The sequence below is a fragment of the Thermobia domestica genome, chromosome 12 (genome assembly GCF_964235325.1).
Source record: "Thermobia domestica chromosome 12, izTheDome1.hap1.1, whole genome shotgun sequence".
NCBI classification, from domain to species: domain Eukaryota; kingdom Metazoa; phylum Arthropoda; class Insecta; order Zygentoma; family Lepismatidae; genus Thermobia; species Thermobia domestica.
Window position 1 is genome coordinate 25491034 of NC_137465.1, and position 18139 is coordinate 25509172.

An 18139-nucleotide genomic window follows, 5' to 3' on the forward strand; every position below is an offset into this window, starting at 1 on the left:
TTTTTCTATGATTACTGTTTCTGTCTTGGTGACTGCAGTCTGTTCGTTTATTCCTACAATGATTACTACTACGTACAAAAATATTCTTAATGTTTTACACAAGTTGCGATTCCTGTCTCGTTTGTGATAACTCAGGTTGCGTGCCCGTGATTTACGACTCCTTCTGTTTCTGCTACTGCCTTTTCTAATGCGGTCTTGGTTCTGATTCCTTTTAAATTTCATATTGTGTACGTTGTGGTCGGCGTATCTTTGCCTATTGCTATAACTATAATCTCGTTTACGCTTTTTCTCTCTTTGTTTTGTGACAGCTGTTTTAGTGCGTTTGCGACCTCTGTCGTCTACAACAGTAAGTTCGTGATTTTCACTACTACCACTACTACAAGCGGTGTCACTAGATTCTGAATGAATAAAATCATGATCAGATTTGTTACGAGGTCCATTTAGGATGCCTGTCTCTGGTTCAAGTTCCTATTCCGACATTTCCTTTTCATTAGGAGTGTTAGTCTCTAGCTCAGGTTCCAATTCCAGTGTTTTGTTTACACTAGGAATATCAGTTACTAATTGAGGCTCAAATTCCGGTGTTTCGTATCCAGTAGGAACATCTGACTGTGACTGGGGTTCCCATTCCGATGTTTTGTTTTCGGCGCTTTCTGTTCCTTAGTTGTTTTCACGAAGCACATCTCGTAAACCGTCTATCTTTTGCCCTAACTCGCTCTTTAAGTCTTTTCCTAATCTATTAAGATTTTCTTTATTTCCCTGTTCTAATCTAGCAAAGTCCTCATCATATACCTTTTCTAATCTATCAAAATGCTTTTGAAAAACTGAAGCTATTTTAGTAAATAAATCTGCTTCGTTGTATTCCATCTTGAACAAAATATAATAAACTATTACAAAATCATATGATTAAAATTACCTGAAAAGGATTTTTTCAGATTACTGGTCTAAGCTAAAAAAGAAATGATATATTAAAATATTAATGTTATAAATATTCGAGCACCAACGGTCTCGATTCGGGTCGGTAGTTCGGGCGTCATTTATTTGATTGTATATAGTAGCGGTTATATCCTTTAAGCATTTTTTTCTGAAAAATAAATAATAAAGATAATTTCTGAAGCAACATATTGTGATGGATTGTATTAAATGCCTTACTCTAGTCAAATAGAACGATAATTCTTTGATTTCTCTCATCCAATATTTTATATCGTCTCTTACGTTCACAAGGCTTATGCAAGTGTTATAATTACTTCAAAACTCAGATTTATACGTATCTAACAAATTATTTGTTTTTTAACACTCTCTAATTGGTTATTAAGAAATATTTAGAAACTTGAGAAAGTCCGAAAATGCTACTGATTGGACGATAGTCCGCTTTATTGTCAAAATTACTTTTTATCTGTGTTTTGGTTTAGATCCGTAACGCTTGAAATAGACATTAGTTAGAGGGAAGAGGATAAATTCACATCACCTTAGAAAAGCATGCTAACCTAAACTTTTCTTAAAACTACCCTTTTTTCGTTAAACAATAACTATTCTTTCTTTTATGCTTTTTAAACTTCCTAATGAAGTATATTTCTTTCGATTGGTGTCACTTAAAGAAAGAGAGAAGAGCACTTAAAATTTAAGACCACGGTTCAGTACAGTTTTTGTTTCAGAAGATACGATTTTATATCTAAGAATTACTCGTGTTGGCTGGTACTAACATTGGTGAAGGATAAGGTGATGAAAATCTTTAACAAACAAAAAGGAAAACTTACCTTGATTATACAACACACAGCATTGCTAGTTTAAACACTTGAATGTGTAATCATATTATTTCTTTTGTTGTTATAATACTGTATGATTGGGTTTGGAACTAATTGTTTATATTTACTATATGAAATAAATGAGCAGCTCGCGGAAGACAGTGGTACGCGCCACTTCCAGTGAGTTTGAGATGTTAGGTGGAATACGTTGGGATCGGACTACAACACAGTTTATATATTTCATTATATTGCGAGCGGCAATAATTGTTAGAAATAATGTAAGTAAAGGACAAGGAACAAACCTTATCTCTAGGAAGTACTTTTGAAGAACATCGTCTTCATCGTCAGCCTAGGCACATTTCAAAAAGGATTTAAACCATAAAAAGAATTTTAAATATGTACGAAGTAAAAATATTTTTGTCACTATAATTAGATATTATTTAGTATCGTATTACTTATTAACATATGTATAATTATAGTGACAAGAAGATTTTTACTTTTTAAATTTTTAAAATTCTTTTTATGTTTTAAATCCATTTTGAAGTGTGCCTAGGCTGACGATGAAGACGATGTCCTTCGAGAGTACTTTCTGGAGATAAGGTTTGTTTCTTGCCGTGACTAATAGTATTTTACTTACAGTTTATATGTAGTTTAATATCCTAAATGTACAGCGAGGTCCGGAAGTGGACGTGCCCCTAATTGGTGTTTTCTGACTGTTTTAGATTTTACCCACATTTGTTTGGCAACATTGCTTGGCATTGTCTGACAAGATTGCTATCCATGTTCATTTGTTTTCTGTTGTAATTACCTGAATCAGACGTCTCCTGGCCGCTGGATTCGAAAAAGGATCTGCATCTTCACCACTTCCTTTGAATGGCCTCGATATCACAAAACGCAGGAATTACGAGCAGCTGTGGAACACGATTTCATCCACGTGACTCCTGAGTATCTCCGCAAAACACCTGCGAGAACTTGGCGCTGAATCTAGCTGTGTTACGACATGGATGGTGATCATACCGATGTTTATACTCTTAAGACTCTTAAGACTTCAAGGTAACTGTGTACAAACACTCTACCATAACTAACACCTTACTGTTGAAACTAAACGGGGTACAACCGATTCCGGACCACCCTGTACTTGCAGATGGTAGGGGAACCTTTCTTGGTATGTGTCATGACTTTGCATTGCACGGGAATGTCATACGTTCCATTTCAGTTTGTGATCCAGGTCGCTTTCTTCCTTTGTTTCTTCCCAATTCTCCCGGCAGTGCGATCGCATCATCTCTCACATTTTACGGGATAACATAGCTATTGATGCCAACAGCCCAGAAATTACTTCCTATTCATATATTTTTCACTTTACATAAAAGTTGGAAAATGTAACTTACCATGCTTTTCCTCCGAGCCGCTCAAATTTGAGGTAAATAGCCTTAATCATAGAAATATGACTCGTACTTATTGACGTTTTGTCTGCTCGCAACGCAAGAACCACGTACTCTGTCTCCAGTTCTTAAAAAAGCAATAGTGTACCAAATAATAATGTATTTTATTCATTGCAGTTTGGACTTGAGAATCCGTTTGACACTATCATCACTTTCCACAATAAGAAAGCAAGAGATGTTGCCTTCGATAAATTTATTGCAATGTTCTCAGTAGAAGATGAAGGAGCAGATAATGATGTTTATGCCGTACCTATTGATTCAAGAAGATGTAAGTTTGTTGAGGAAAATGAAGGATTATGGATTACGAAATTCTACAGCTATACAGCATGCATGTCACAGTGCATATTGGATAAGAAACTTGAGTTATGCAACTGCACTGATCGGCAAGCAGGATTCAACAAAGGTACTTGTTATATTTATGATATGTGTGGGTACTCTTAAATGGTAGATTATTCGATATGAATGTTCAATAAATTTTATTATAATTGTATTTATGAGTAACTGAGGCATCAACTCTTGCTCAATACGATTAATGAAAAATTTTAATTATATCCATATACATGAATTTTTGCTTTGGATATTCTTGAAGAAAAGTCGAATTACAGTTAGAGAATCTCTCCTGTATCCGTCTCCTTAATACCCTACCCACAAATATACTTTCCATCTGCCTATGACTATTACGTCCCTCCATCCTCCCTTTTTTCAGAATGGAATTGTTTCAAATACTTTAAAGTAAATGTCATGAGTATTGGTTTTATAAAAAAATAACCCTTTTACTGTTTTATGTTACCTCACATCCAAAGTATTAAATACATCTACTTGGAACTTAAATATGCACTGCCGCAAATCCCGGGGAGACGAAGGGGACATGTCCCCCAATCTTTGACCTGGGGGGAATATCCCCCCCCAATAACCTGACTTAAAAAGTGATCTTTGGGATGAGTGTAATGATTTGTGCCCGACTGCCACAAAGGAATGTAAGATGAAATTGATTTCTCTTAGCTTTTCCATTTTTAAAAAATAATCGTATTCTTTAGTATTTCAAACTGAACTTCGTGCTGTATTTCGTTTAGTAGTCTATTCAATATGTATTAATTCAACTTCCGCTACTTGGGCATAAATTGCAATAAATGCCAGAGGAGGATATGTCCCTCTCCTCATGCTGGAAAGTTATCTCAGCTTTAGGTACGGGCACAAATTCCGGGGAAATGTGGAGACATGTCCCCCCCCCCAACATTGGAACTGGAGGCTCTCCCAATAATCCAGCCTGGACATTGCTTTTTGCAGATAAGTGTGATGATTTGTGTCCGACTGACACGAAGGAAAGTGAGATGAAATTTATTTCTCGTGGCTTTTTCATTTTTAATGAAAATGACGTGCGACTGTGCGTGACGTAAACCGATATGAAATCTTATCTCCTCCTCTTCCCTAGGCCCTAGCACACGAAGAGTATATAGACTATCCAATCTCAGTAGAACCCATCTCTTCAGTAAATGTGCATTTAATCTATTTGTAGTATCAGCCTAGGCATCTATTCATGCTTCGTAAGCTAACTAACTCTATAGCGTCTGGAACCCAGAGGTTCAATGCCGCGTTCACAAAATCTCTCCACTGACTTCTATCCTTAGCCAACTGCATCCAGTTTCTACTTTGCATTCCTATTTTTGCTAAATCCATTTCAATATTGTCTTTCCATCTGCGCCTAGGTCTTCCTAATGGTCGTTTTCCGATTGGTCTTACCGCTAACAATTTGAACTCGTTCCTACTTTCTTCCATCCTGTCTATATGTCCTGCCAACCCAAGCCACCTAGACGTATTGACCATAACAATGTTTGGTAAGCCGTAAAATTTATGTAGTTCATCGTTATGAAGTTTCCGCCATTCCAATTCCCGTTCCTCTTGGGTCCGAATATTCGTCTGAGCATCTTGTTCTCAAATATTTTCAGTCTATGTTCTTCCTTCAGAGTAAGCGATCATGTTTAGAAACCATACAGAACAACAGATATGATTATCGTTTTATATATTTTAAGATTCAAATTCCTCGACAGAATTCGCGACGACAAGAGATTTTGAACCGAATAGTAACATGAATTCCCTGTTTTTAGTCTACATTTAATTTCTTCGTGAATATGATCTTCGTCTGTTAATATTGATCCTAGATATTTGAAATTATCCACATTATTAAAAGTATTATTTAATATTTTAACGCATTGATAATTTGCCGTATTACGGTCCCGATGCACTTCCATGTATTTAGTTTTCACTGCATTTACTTCTAAACCTATGCCCCTGCAAGCGTTTAATAAGATCTCTGCATTTCTTTCTATTGTTCTCCTATCATCCCCTATTAAATTTAGATCATTAGCGTACGCATAACCTAGTGAACACCGCTCTGCTCTAGGCCCTGGTTGCTATCTTTGATTTTACTTATGGCGTATTCCACTACAAAGTTGAATAATAATGGTGAAAACGCATCTCATTGTTTCAGGCCATTCTCGACGTGAAAGCTCGTGGACAAAAAATTTCCTACCCGGACTTTACTTTGGGATTCACTTAAACATGCTTCAATTGATCTAATTAGCTTTTTCGGTATTCCAAATTCTTAAGAACGTTGTAGAGTGTTTCTCTCCTAACCGAATCGCAAGCCTTTCTAAAATCAATAAACTGACAATGTACCGGGCTACTGTATTCCCACTTCTTTTCAAGTATTTGGAGAATGGTTAATATTTGGTAGATAGTTGATCGATTTCGTCTAAATCCACACTGATAATCTCCAATAATTTTATCTTCGTATGGGATCAATCTTACTAATAGAATGTTTGAAAGGATTTTATAGGATGTTGACAGAAAGAGATGCCTCGATAATTATTAGAGTCAGTTTTGTCGCCTTTCTTGTGAATATGACCAATGATTGATTCTTTCCACTCTTGTGGCAATTCTTCCTTGTTCCAGATAAGGAGAATGAGTTTCTGTATCTTGTTCCACAATTTTTCGCCTCCAGCTAAAATTAACTCATCCGGAATTTTGTTTGCACCAGGAGATTTGATTTTTTTAAAGCGATTTCTACTTCTATTCGGTTGGGTTCTGGAATATATGGTTCTGCGGTGTGTATCTCCCTTTCTCCACCCACATTAGGTTTTGGCTGCTTGTTAAGCAAATCGTCAAAGAAACCTTTCCGTCTATTTAAAATGCTATATGTATCAGTGAGAACTGTTGCATCAGTTTTCTTTAATATAAGCACGAGTTTGATAGCCTTTCTGAAATTCGATGATCCTCTTGTACATGTTTCGGATATTTTTACTTTTACTATAATCTTCAAGTTCCTAAATTTCAACTTTAAAAAATCTCGTTTGTTTGTTCTAAAGGTTTTGGAAGTTTCCCGCCTGATGTCTACAAAATGTGTAGTTATTTCATTCGGATTTTGTAGCCAACGTAATTTTGCCTGTTTTTTCTTCTATGCTAGTTCGAACCATGTTTTGTTCCTACGTATTTCCGCGTGTCCCAAATTTTCTTTTGAGAGAGAATGCTTCGTAAGCAAAGAAAAGAATTCAATTGCTGGAATATTTTTCTTCATAATCTTAAGGTTACATCTGTTAACTAAAGAGTATATGACATCCGTCAGATTTCTGTAACGATTCCTGTAATGTTATTGAGATTATCATTTTGCTCAAAGAGTATTGTTGCGTCATACATAATTGATATTGTTTCTTCATAGTTTTGGAGAAGTCATTATTTATATTTTTTATATTATTATAAAATGATTTTAACGTGGATCTTTGTGGATACCTAATTAGATACATACGAATTATAAATATGCATGTATTCAGATTTCAGAATGTGTTCACGGCAGTGATTTGTAATACTGATACGTACTACTACTTCATCTGCATCGAATAATATATAATATACTCTACAACAGTTGCTCAGATTAATCTTCTGTAGTATGTGTTTCATCTCCCTTCTCTAGAATAAGCCCCACATCTGCCCACCTCCCAATGTTGAAGACAATCGATGGCGTATTTAGGATTTTGTTTCGAGGAGGTATGTCCAGCACAAAGAAGAAAGTGGGCAATTGCCGACCTTAGTTTGAGAATTAAATATATTTTAAATTATGCATAAATTGAAGTTATAATGGCAAGAGTTGCAGACCGATAAATCCTATATCATATGATACAAAAATTTAGGAGTGAATCTAACCCTTTATTCTATTCATACAAGAAAAAGGAAGCATCCTTTTGGCCTTCCTAATTTCCCGGGCTAATTATTCCCCCGTTTTGATTGTCTTTAATTCAAACATTACCTTCTTTTAAAAATAACTAAACAATATCATTTTTCCTTTGTTATAATAACTAAAGTCCTGTCACTAACTCCACCACCACCAGTTTCGCTTATCAACTCCTTTTAGTTTCGGTGTTACTGATGACAGCCGACTTGAATCACAACTGACAACGATCTATAAAGTATATATATATAAAATATGGGAACGGTCTTGCCTGTCCCCTGCAATGTTGAAGACAGATTGGCGCCGATGTAAATATGTACAGATCTATGTTACCTCCTTGTCAAAGGCTAAGTTCTTCAAAGTTGTTGGTACTTTCATAACCAACGTGTGAAGTACGAAATATAACACTGAAAGAAAACGACCGCTCCACAATTATTATATAATTAGCAGAAATACATTTCAGATGGCATTTTAACATTCGAAATGTCATTATACCAATACGTCGGTGGAGTGATTAATTTAAAACATAACCTCCAAAACACTTGGCAATTGCAGTTTTGTAACTAGTTTGAGATGCGTAGTACGATTTTTGATGTGTAAGGGAAGGTCCAGAAGGCTTAGTACTACTAGAAGTGTTGCTTCTTCAGCTGTGGTTTCAGCCAACTGGAATCATTTTTACACCTTTATGAACTATATGGGGGCAGAAAATTAGTATTTGTATTAGAATGTGTGTTGAAATTGTGATCTATAATTAACTTGCGTTAGAAATTGCTATTATAGTAATTTGAAACCTAATAAAATAATGGGAACGCCTCGTGTAAATACTTGTAGTAATGCCCGCGTTCCTACGTGACGTGCCTTCGTTTCGATCCTTTGTGAGATATCATATGATTCGGATGTCGTTAAGCTGTAGGTCCGCTTCTCATATAACCTCGGTGCTATAAGCACGCAAAATTTCCATTCAACCAAGTTGTGATATCGATGTAGTCAGAAGCGTTGCATGTTTTTGTATGGTTTTCAATATTAAATTTCTGTAAAAGAGTGTTATGTGTATTACGTGATTCATATGAAATTAAATACTTTTTCGTACTCAATATCTTCTGAAAATAGTAAAATATTCAATTTTATTCTTATTAATTCAAAATATATTACATTATGACTATAGCTTGGTAGTATTCGGCATAGGCGCCGGCTTTGAGGGGCAGGACACTTTTGCCCCCCCCCCCATATTTAAAGGTGGAATCCTTGTCCCCAATATAATCCAGTCGAGGAACAAAGAAGAGCAATAGTTTATGTCGTAAACTTTGTGGTGCCTTTATTTCAATATTTAAAACAGCCTTCTTATTCGATATAAAATGCCGTTTTCAAAATTGTGTTTTTCATAGAGGACTGAAGCTTCAGCCAACACTCTGCCAGCACATCAATGTCGTGCGCAAAGTTGCAGTGAACTCATGGGCGTCTCTGGCATGTTAAAATTGGGGGGGCGACTAGAATGCCAGTAGACTCCAACTAAATTTACGTAAAAATTATGAGTAAACTGGAATCTACTTTACTAATGGCATCCGCTCTTTCTACCTTTAGCAACACGATTCATCACAATTTTCTTCCATCACTGGTAGACTACTTGCCAAAAAGAAATTAAGTTTATATATAATATGGTTCTTAGGTAATTTCTTCATCGTGATATTCCTACCGGTGAATTCCTATGCTCAGTGTTCTTAAAAGCATTTGTACGAGTGTACCTTTATGGTAATTATATATTTCGATTTTTGGGTTAACAAAATCTTAACTCTCTGAAAGAAGTCATACGATGATACTTGATTTTATGGCGAATTTCGAATTTTTGATTTTCATTCTTCTTTCGCATTCTTAATAAACTCAAAAGGTATATTATCTACCTCTTTGTTCTTCATTTCGCTGTGTATTCTTGAATTTGTAAACGAACTATCCTCGATTAATTCGTTTCCCGTTTTAATGTCTAAAATGTATAGTTTATTCTTGGTGTCATCCAGCTCCTCAATGTATTCTTTCCATCTTCCTCACACTCAATTCGCTCATTAAACACTCATTTCATCTTTAATTTCTATATTGTCATAGTAGTTGTCCCTTGCTGCCCTTCTACAGTATTCGCATGAAATTTACTCTCATACATAATATTCAAATTTCTCTATCTTTTAAAATTCTTCTTGTTATCTTAGCTTCTATTGTATATTTCCCTGTCTTTGTATATTTCCCTTATTAACTCGCAGATAAACTTTCTATACATCCTTCCTTCTCTAGTCTCCCTTCGTCATCAAAACAAATTGTTGCTAGTTAAGTAATAAAAAAATTGCGTGCCTGCAGCAGAGACTACTTTGACTAACCAAGAAGCGTAACTTTATTTTAAAAAATCCTTCTTTGAAAGTGACACACGTTAGGCGGACATTCTAATCACATTAACCTAATGTTTAAGAACAGTTCTGCCTATGTTTTTACTTCTTCCACACTGATCGAAATAGTTTCAGCATTGATCCATTTATCTCGTACTCAAAATATTTGGGGGAACGCGTCCCCCCGCCAGAGACGCCCATGACTGAAGTTCTCAAATTTTGGACTTGAATTTGTTTTAATGCCTTTAAGCGAATTTGAGTTAGGTTGTGAATTTCGCAGCGAAACGGATGCAATGGAGCAGTGGACCGATATATGGGGTGGGTATTGAGCCTTCATCAAGCAGTTGATAGAAAACAGCTGAATATGATGATAGATTTATTCATTGTTTGCCGCAATATTTTCTTCAAGCCGGCGCCTATGGTATACGGCACTAACGTACTTTGAATTCTCATTGCGGAGTACGTTTAGCTTGTGCTATTACTGATGTAGAGGCTTGCAAAATTAAGATGTTTGTGATATTGTAACGTCATTAGTTGGTAACACTTTATAACAAATGGAGTATTGAATATTTTGATTGAACATGCATATTTAAAATATGTGATAGTCTGACTTAATTGGTTTTGAAAACATACAACTTGATGTTTGGTACCAACACATGTAATCTAGTCATACAACAGAATACGTTTAAAAAAATATCCTTGTCGATATTTGCATCCTATAAATTTTCAGTGTTTTTCCCCTCTTATTTTTATAACAAATGGCCGATCAAATATGAAGTTTTCTCTTTCATTCACCTTTCAGAGGGATAATCTTAAAAATTAGTGCCACGAATAAAATAACGATACTACATTGTTGAAAATGAAAATTTTAGTCACCTTTCAAGACTTCTTATGCAATAACAATATTCAAAATAAAAGACTACAATTATGTGTAGCATTTTCCCATCTCTTTCTGCTGGAATGCCAAATATTCTTGCAAATATTCCTGCATAATACAAAGCTCTCGTACTCATATTTATTTGCAATTATACATAAGAGTTCTGAAGAAACGGATAGTTTTGCTATAGCTATTTTTTACGTAAAACTCCGAACGAAACTCACCCATTACATCTGTAAACTTCTCTTTCAGGATTTATCCAAAAGAAATTACTCATGCAATATTCTATGAGTTTCTAATACGTAATTAATAAATAAACATCAAACAAAAAAATCAGTGGTGTTCGTAAAGAATATTTTTCTATTATAAGTCTTCATTTATACTCTCAAATTTAGATGTCGCTGTGAGAACTTATCTTTGTAAAGAATCACAAAAATCTTTCAAAATAATATTTGTTTCGATAAACGCTTTGTTTTCTGGAGGGCTGCATGTATGATCGAATGTACAAACGTGGAAAGGTCATCCAAAACATTTAGTTAATCGAAAGCATCTAAAAAATACGTTCAAGTCTCGATTCTATTTCTTTCACAATCGAAAACAAGTAATAGTATTTGTCAAAATGCACCCCAACTTACAAAAATCTTCTAAAGACGTAGCACACTACTACAAAAAAACTTAAAGACTTACCACACCACTATAAAACCTTCTAAAAACTTAGCACATTACTACAAAAACCTAAAGACTTACCACACCATTATAAAACCTTCTAAAAACTTACCACACTACTACAAAAACCTTCTAAAGACCTAGCACACCACTACAAAAATCTTATAAAGACTTAGCACACCACTACAAAAACCTTCTAAAGACAGCACACAATTACAACAATCTTCTAAAGACTTGACACAGCACTACAAAAAGCTTCTAAAGACTTATCGCACCATTACAAAAACCTTCTAAAGACTTATCACACCACTACAAAAAATTCTAAAGACTTAGCATAGAATTACAAAAATCTTCTAAAAACTTAGCACACCATTACAAAAACCTTCTAAAGACTTAGCACACAATTACAAAACCTTCTGAAGACTTAGCACACCACTACAAAAACTTCCAAATACTTAGCACACCATTACAGAAACTTCATAAATATTATGGATTCTATATTTCAACTTGTTTTATCTTTATTCTAAATTGATCTGGTTTTTATATAAAAGTGCTCTTAAAATCAGACACTCATATTCAGTCTGTATACAGGGTGGACTATTTATCATGATATAAATTCTAACTCTTAAATTAATAAACCGGAAAGCTGACATTTCGTACTATGCAAATAACGATAAGGGAGCATTTTTGTTTATTCTACAATACCGGCAAACAGTCTTAGCAACCGAACATAAAGTTGTAATATTCAAATGACACTACGTCAAGGTATTTCAAACCTACATGTAAAACGAAAAATTGCAATTCTACACTTATTATACAGTGTTGCAAGCTAAGAGCGCTACAGTATTACAAACATCGAAAAAAAAACAATTTTTATACGATTCTACAACAGTATTAACGCAAGTGATGGGGACGTGGTTACGGGCATCTAAAGCACTTTAGTGTCAAATACTAGAGTCATCACATGACGTATATCGAACAGGTAGAAATAAAGTTACAAGGAATTGACAATTTGACTCTTTTTCAAAGGGCTGTAGATCGTAAAGGTTTAGATAAGTGCCACATCCAATTACGTAGATAGTTTTCAATAGAAATAAAAATCCAAATCCGCTTACATCAATTTGATATCTCAAACTATTCCGGAAATATGAAAAATGTTAAAATTATGTACGCCTAAAATGGCGTAGTTGTAGTAATTTTCGAAAACACCTCTTGATTTACTTTCATTCTAGAACACTATATCAATACTTTTTGGTAGGTCTAATACAACAAGTTTTCGTAATTATATAATTAAAAGCAGGTGTTATAAACTTCACACGTATTTACCACCTCCAGAATAGTTTGAAATATCAAGTTGGCGTAAATAGTGTTAAGATTTTCATGTTTATTAGAAGCCAACTACGCAGTTGGATGATGTACTAATTTAAGCAGTCTTTCGAAATATAAGCTTTAAAGTCAATCCATTGAACTTTTGTCCCTATTCATTCGAAATCGATTGTTATCATATTGTTATCATACTATTAGGGACTAAGGTACTTTGAATGTGCGTTTCTTTGTCCGTCCCACTTGCGGTTTTATTGCGATAAAGCCACCAAAATCCTTATATATTGTATATTGTATCCTGTACATCGTATCATCTTGTATATTATACCATACTTACTTATTTTGCAACACTAGATAGCAAATCTGATATTGTAAGTTACAGTGTGTATATTCGCAATACTCAATAACCTGATGTAATACAGCTTGAAAAACTGTAACGTGAAGTTGGAATCGCTGTTAATCCTCTGGTATGGCGTGGTCTGTCAGACAATACCCCCTTTCAGAAATCTTAATAGCACATAACTTCAGCATTTTCTGTCGATTGATTTAAAATTTACAGAGACATATCCTGGTAAATGGTCTGCACTGTATACTACAAATTAGAATCAACATTTATTACCTACAAGTGTAGGTAGTATTATATTATATAAAGGTGTATGTGTTAAGCAACTCACTTGTTACGTTACTAGAAAGTAAATAAAATAAGTTCCATGATTTGTTTCGATTCAACAACTTATCGACTATCTTAATCAGCTACATATGTATATATCATTTTCAGCACTTTCATGTGGAGACTAAAGGCCGTACCCTATCTTGCAGTGAACATGTGAAATAAATGGAATCAAACATAAAAAGGCAAAAGTAAACCAATAAGAACGTGTAAAATAAAACTAAACAACATGTAAAATCCTCAATGACCGAAGTAATTCTTACATTGCTATAATAATGTCGATATTGTAAATGCAGCTGCTACCAGTTATTATGCAAACTATTCTGTATTGATGTGAATGGGAGGTTTGCTTTCATATGTGATGAGAATCTTACTTCAAGAGCACAACACAATGATGGACCAAAGTCACCCATCTAACGTCACAAATAGTGCACATTTAGCAAACATACAGGGGTAACAAAAACAGTCAGGCGGTAGTGTGTTCTTGAACAAGGTCGTACGAAAATGCAACATGGAAAATATACAATTACAAGTTACACGCTTAAAAAGTGTTTGAACCATTGGTGACGAGTTCACCACACACCACACCACTGTCGTTTGGTACTTTCATGCCATTGCAGACGAGTTAGGCATACGCCATACCACTGTCGTACGGTGTCTCGGTATCTCCATGACATTGCAGAGAGTTACATATGCACTACACCACTGTCGTTCGGTGACTCCATGCAATTGCAGACGAGTTAGGCATATACTGTACTGTTGTTAGGCTATTTCGTGCAATCGTAGAAGTCAAGAAGTTGAACTTCATAGGTGCCACATGAATTGACACTGTCCAACAAGAATTACCATTTGGAAATGTTCAATTCTCTGAGTGTAAAAAATAGCCGAAAAAGCTTTATCGGATCATCATATCAGATTAGAAAGGGGTTTGTTATGACGATTGTAAGCGGTCAGGAGAATGGTTCGATGTTATGACTGTCCTGGACAGTTTCCTAAACAAATCCTACTCCCACAGAAGCTGTTTGATTTTCTGGGGTGAAGGTCATCCATCAGGTGAGGTGAAACCACTTCTTCAGGCAAGGTGAAACTATCAATGCACACAATTACAGTGCTTAGCTTCATTAAAAATTCACCGTAAACTTTTCCGCAGGTACCCATCAATGGTCAACATACAATGGTCCATATGCTTGATGACTTGTAAGATATGTGATACATATCTCACAAAGGACAATGCGTGCTCTGCATGAAATGCAGTATGAATCCATTTCTCCCACCTTATTTCGCCGCTACTTTTCCCAGTGACCACAAACTCTTTTGGCAACTCAATTACTTCTTAGGATGGTAAACTTTCCCTGATGACCGTGCAGTATAACGTGCAAGAGTTGTTCATATCGTAGACTGCACACTCCTTTCGTCATCGACTCGAATCTTTGACTGTGCAACAGCAAAAATATGTGATTGATGTCGACGACCACTTTGATTAACTATGTACTACGTAACTATGAAACCTTGTTTTTCGGCATTTTGAGTTGTCGCATCTGAAGAGTCATTACATCTACATCAACTTAATATATATGGAAATTTTGGTCATACTTATTTTAGTTCTCATAATAACTGTTTTATCTGCGTGAGATTATATCAACTTTCAGCAAGTTGAGGTCTGTCTTTGGTAAAGAAAATCAACACTGGTTCAATCATTTTGGCGTAATGGTATAACACAAGAAATTACTTGATTTTACTTAGATAGATAAATGTCACACTTTTCACATAAAACTGGATTTATAAATAAAAGTTTGATTATATTTACTATTTAATGAAGTTTTATGAGTATACGCGTAGAAGAAATAACTTATAAATTTAACCATATAGCCGAGAGCTGCTTGCATGGTTACTTGTGTGAGCAAAATCTCTTTAATAATACCTAACATACTTTAGTATGAATGGTCCCTTGAAATTAACCTGTATTGTTTAATATCTCTTAGGAATATACTAACATGAGTTTTTATTATGTTTTCTAAAGACACTTATACTAATGAAAATGAAAAATAAATTAACGTAATGTTTTACTTATTTTAACATGCTTTCAATAGTAGTTAAAAATAAAATTATATATAAGCAACGTAGTATTATTGTTCATACATTATTAAGATGTTGACAAAAACAAGGAAACATCAAATTATATTTAGTCAAATTATTACGAAGGTTATCTTAGGTATGCTGTTTATTGCTTTAATTTGAAGCCACACATCGATAAATATAATTATTTTTATTGCATACGTTTCAAGTAATTATACCTGTAAATCTGTTTAGCAACTTAGAGTAAGTTAGTACTGTATGTTTTTTAAAACTCTCTATAAAAATGTATTATAATTTAATATATTAATAATGATCCTAAAAATTACATTTATAATGTATATTTTTCAGCACGACAACCACTGTGCGATGAAAGGGGCCTTGATTGCCTAAACAAGTTCCAAGGTAATGCACATTTAATTTCCCATTCAATTCAATATCATAATACTGTAAAACGTTTGAGTAGGACACAAATTTACTTTTCTGGTTTAAATTTTCAATAAATTTTGAACTGTTTCCAGTACTTATAGCAAGCAAGATCCTGTATCTCTTCATCACTGTTATCGATGGTATATCATAAGACGTTCACATAAACATGCTACGAGTAACTGAAAATACGATAGTAATGTTAAATTGGAATCTAATTCCAATATGTAGTATTCCGTATTAAATAGTTTTTGTAGGATCACGTTCATAAGTATGAACTAAAATGAGATTTTTTTAAATTTGTTCATAAAGTTAGTTTGGTTGTCATTTAACGTTAATTTGAAGGCAGTGCCTCCATATATATAAATATAAATAAGTTCCGGTATACTGTATTTCTGAAAATAAGTTTTTCAGTTTCTGCTAAAAATCTGCAATCATCTATAAAGCCCTTTAAAATGATTACAACATTGCTCTAGTTTTTGCTGCATTCATTCAAAATAGAATGTCGTATTTTATGAGACAATATTAAGGTTGTAAAACAGACCAGACTAGAAATATATTTGACACTATGTAACAAATAATGATATGAAAATCCAATAAAGATAACGATTAATTATAGTATTTATCATGGCTTTATGCGCGATTTTATATAGGGAGGTATAACCAGGGAGGGGCAGAAGTTCTTACAGAATACATTCTTGTCCGTAGGTTTCCTCGAAGTAATCCTATTCCCTCCCACTTGCTCATTGCATCATCATTCACTTGCTTTAATAATCCGTCTCTTTTAACTTAAAGGGCATAGTCGTGGTATGTCAATCTGAAATATTTCATTTGAAAATACAATCCTTTATAATTCGACTCCGTTAAATTAAAGAGCATAGTCGTGGCATGTTAATCCGAAATATTTCACTTGAAAATACGTTCCTTTATAATTCGTCTCTCTTAGCTTAAAGGGCATAGTCGTGGTATGTCAATCCGAAACATTTCATTTGAAAATACAAACCTTTATCATTCGTCTCCCTTAACTTAAAGGGCATAGACGTAGTATGTTAATCTGAAATATTTTATTTGAATATACATTCCTTTATAATTCGTTTCCCTTAACTTAAAGGGCATAGTCGTGGTATGTCAATCCGAAACATTTCATTTGAAATTACATTCCTTTATAATTTGTCTCACTTAACTTAAAGGGCATAATCGTGGTATGTTAATCCGAAATATTTCGCTTGAAAATGCATTCCTTTATAATTCGTCTCCCTTAACTTAAAGGGCATAGTCGTGGTATGTCAATCCGAAACATTTCATTTGAAAATACATTCCTTTATAATTCGTCTCCCTTACCTTAAAGGGCATAGTCGTGGTATGTTAATCTGAAATATTTCATTTGAATATACATTTCTTTATAATTCGTCTCCCTTAACTTAAAGGGCATAGTCGTGGTATGTCAATCCGAAACATTTGATTTGAAAATACAATCCTTTATAATCCGTTTCAATTAACTTAAAGGGCATAGTCGTGGTATGTTAATCTGTAATATTTCATTTAAAAATACAATCCTTTATAATTCGTCTCCGTTAAATTAAAGAGCATAGTCGTGGTATGTTAATCCGAAATATTTCATTTGAAAATACGTTCCTTTATAATTCGTCTCCCTTAACTTAAAGGGCATAGTCGTGGTATGTCAACCCGAAACATTTCATTTGAAAATACATTCCTTTATAATTCGTCTCCCTTAACTTTAAGGGCATAGTCGTGGTATGTTAATCCAAAATATTTCATTTGAAAATACATTCCTTTATAATTCGTCTCCCTTAACTTAAAGGGCATAGTCGTGGTATATCAATCCGAAACATTTCATTTGAAAATACATTTTTTTATAATTCGTCTCCCTTAACTTAAAGGGCATAGTCGTGGTATGTTAATCCGAAATATTTCGTTTGAAAATACATTTATTTTTAATCCGTCTCAGTTAACTTAAAGGGCATAGTCGTGGTATGAAGTTCCAAAATATTGCATTTGAAAACACATTCCTTTTAATAATTAAAATTTAATATTTACGTTTCATAGATGTTTCGAGGGATTGAAAGTCTTGGAGCCCAATATAGAGGTATACGAAAATCCTCAAACTTATTGTACAAATGTACAGAGTTATAAACGAAATATATTCAACATTTTTGTTTCTTTGTATCAGAGAGAACTCATATACACTACCGAGTAACATGATTTAGTCAACAAACTTGTCACTTAGAAAGATAGGCGGTATCATCACTTTAACCAAACCACCACAAAGTAGTAAAGAAACACATATCCAAAGGAGCTCTTTCTAAGT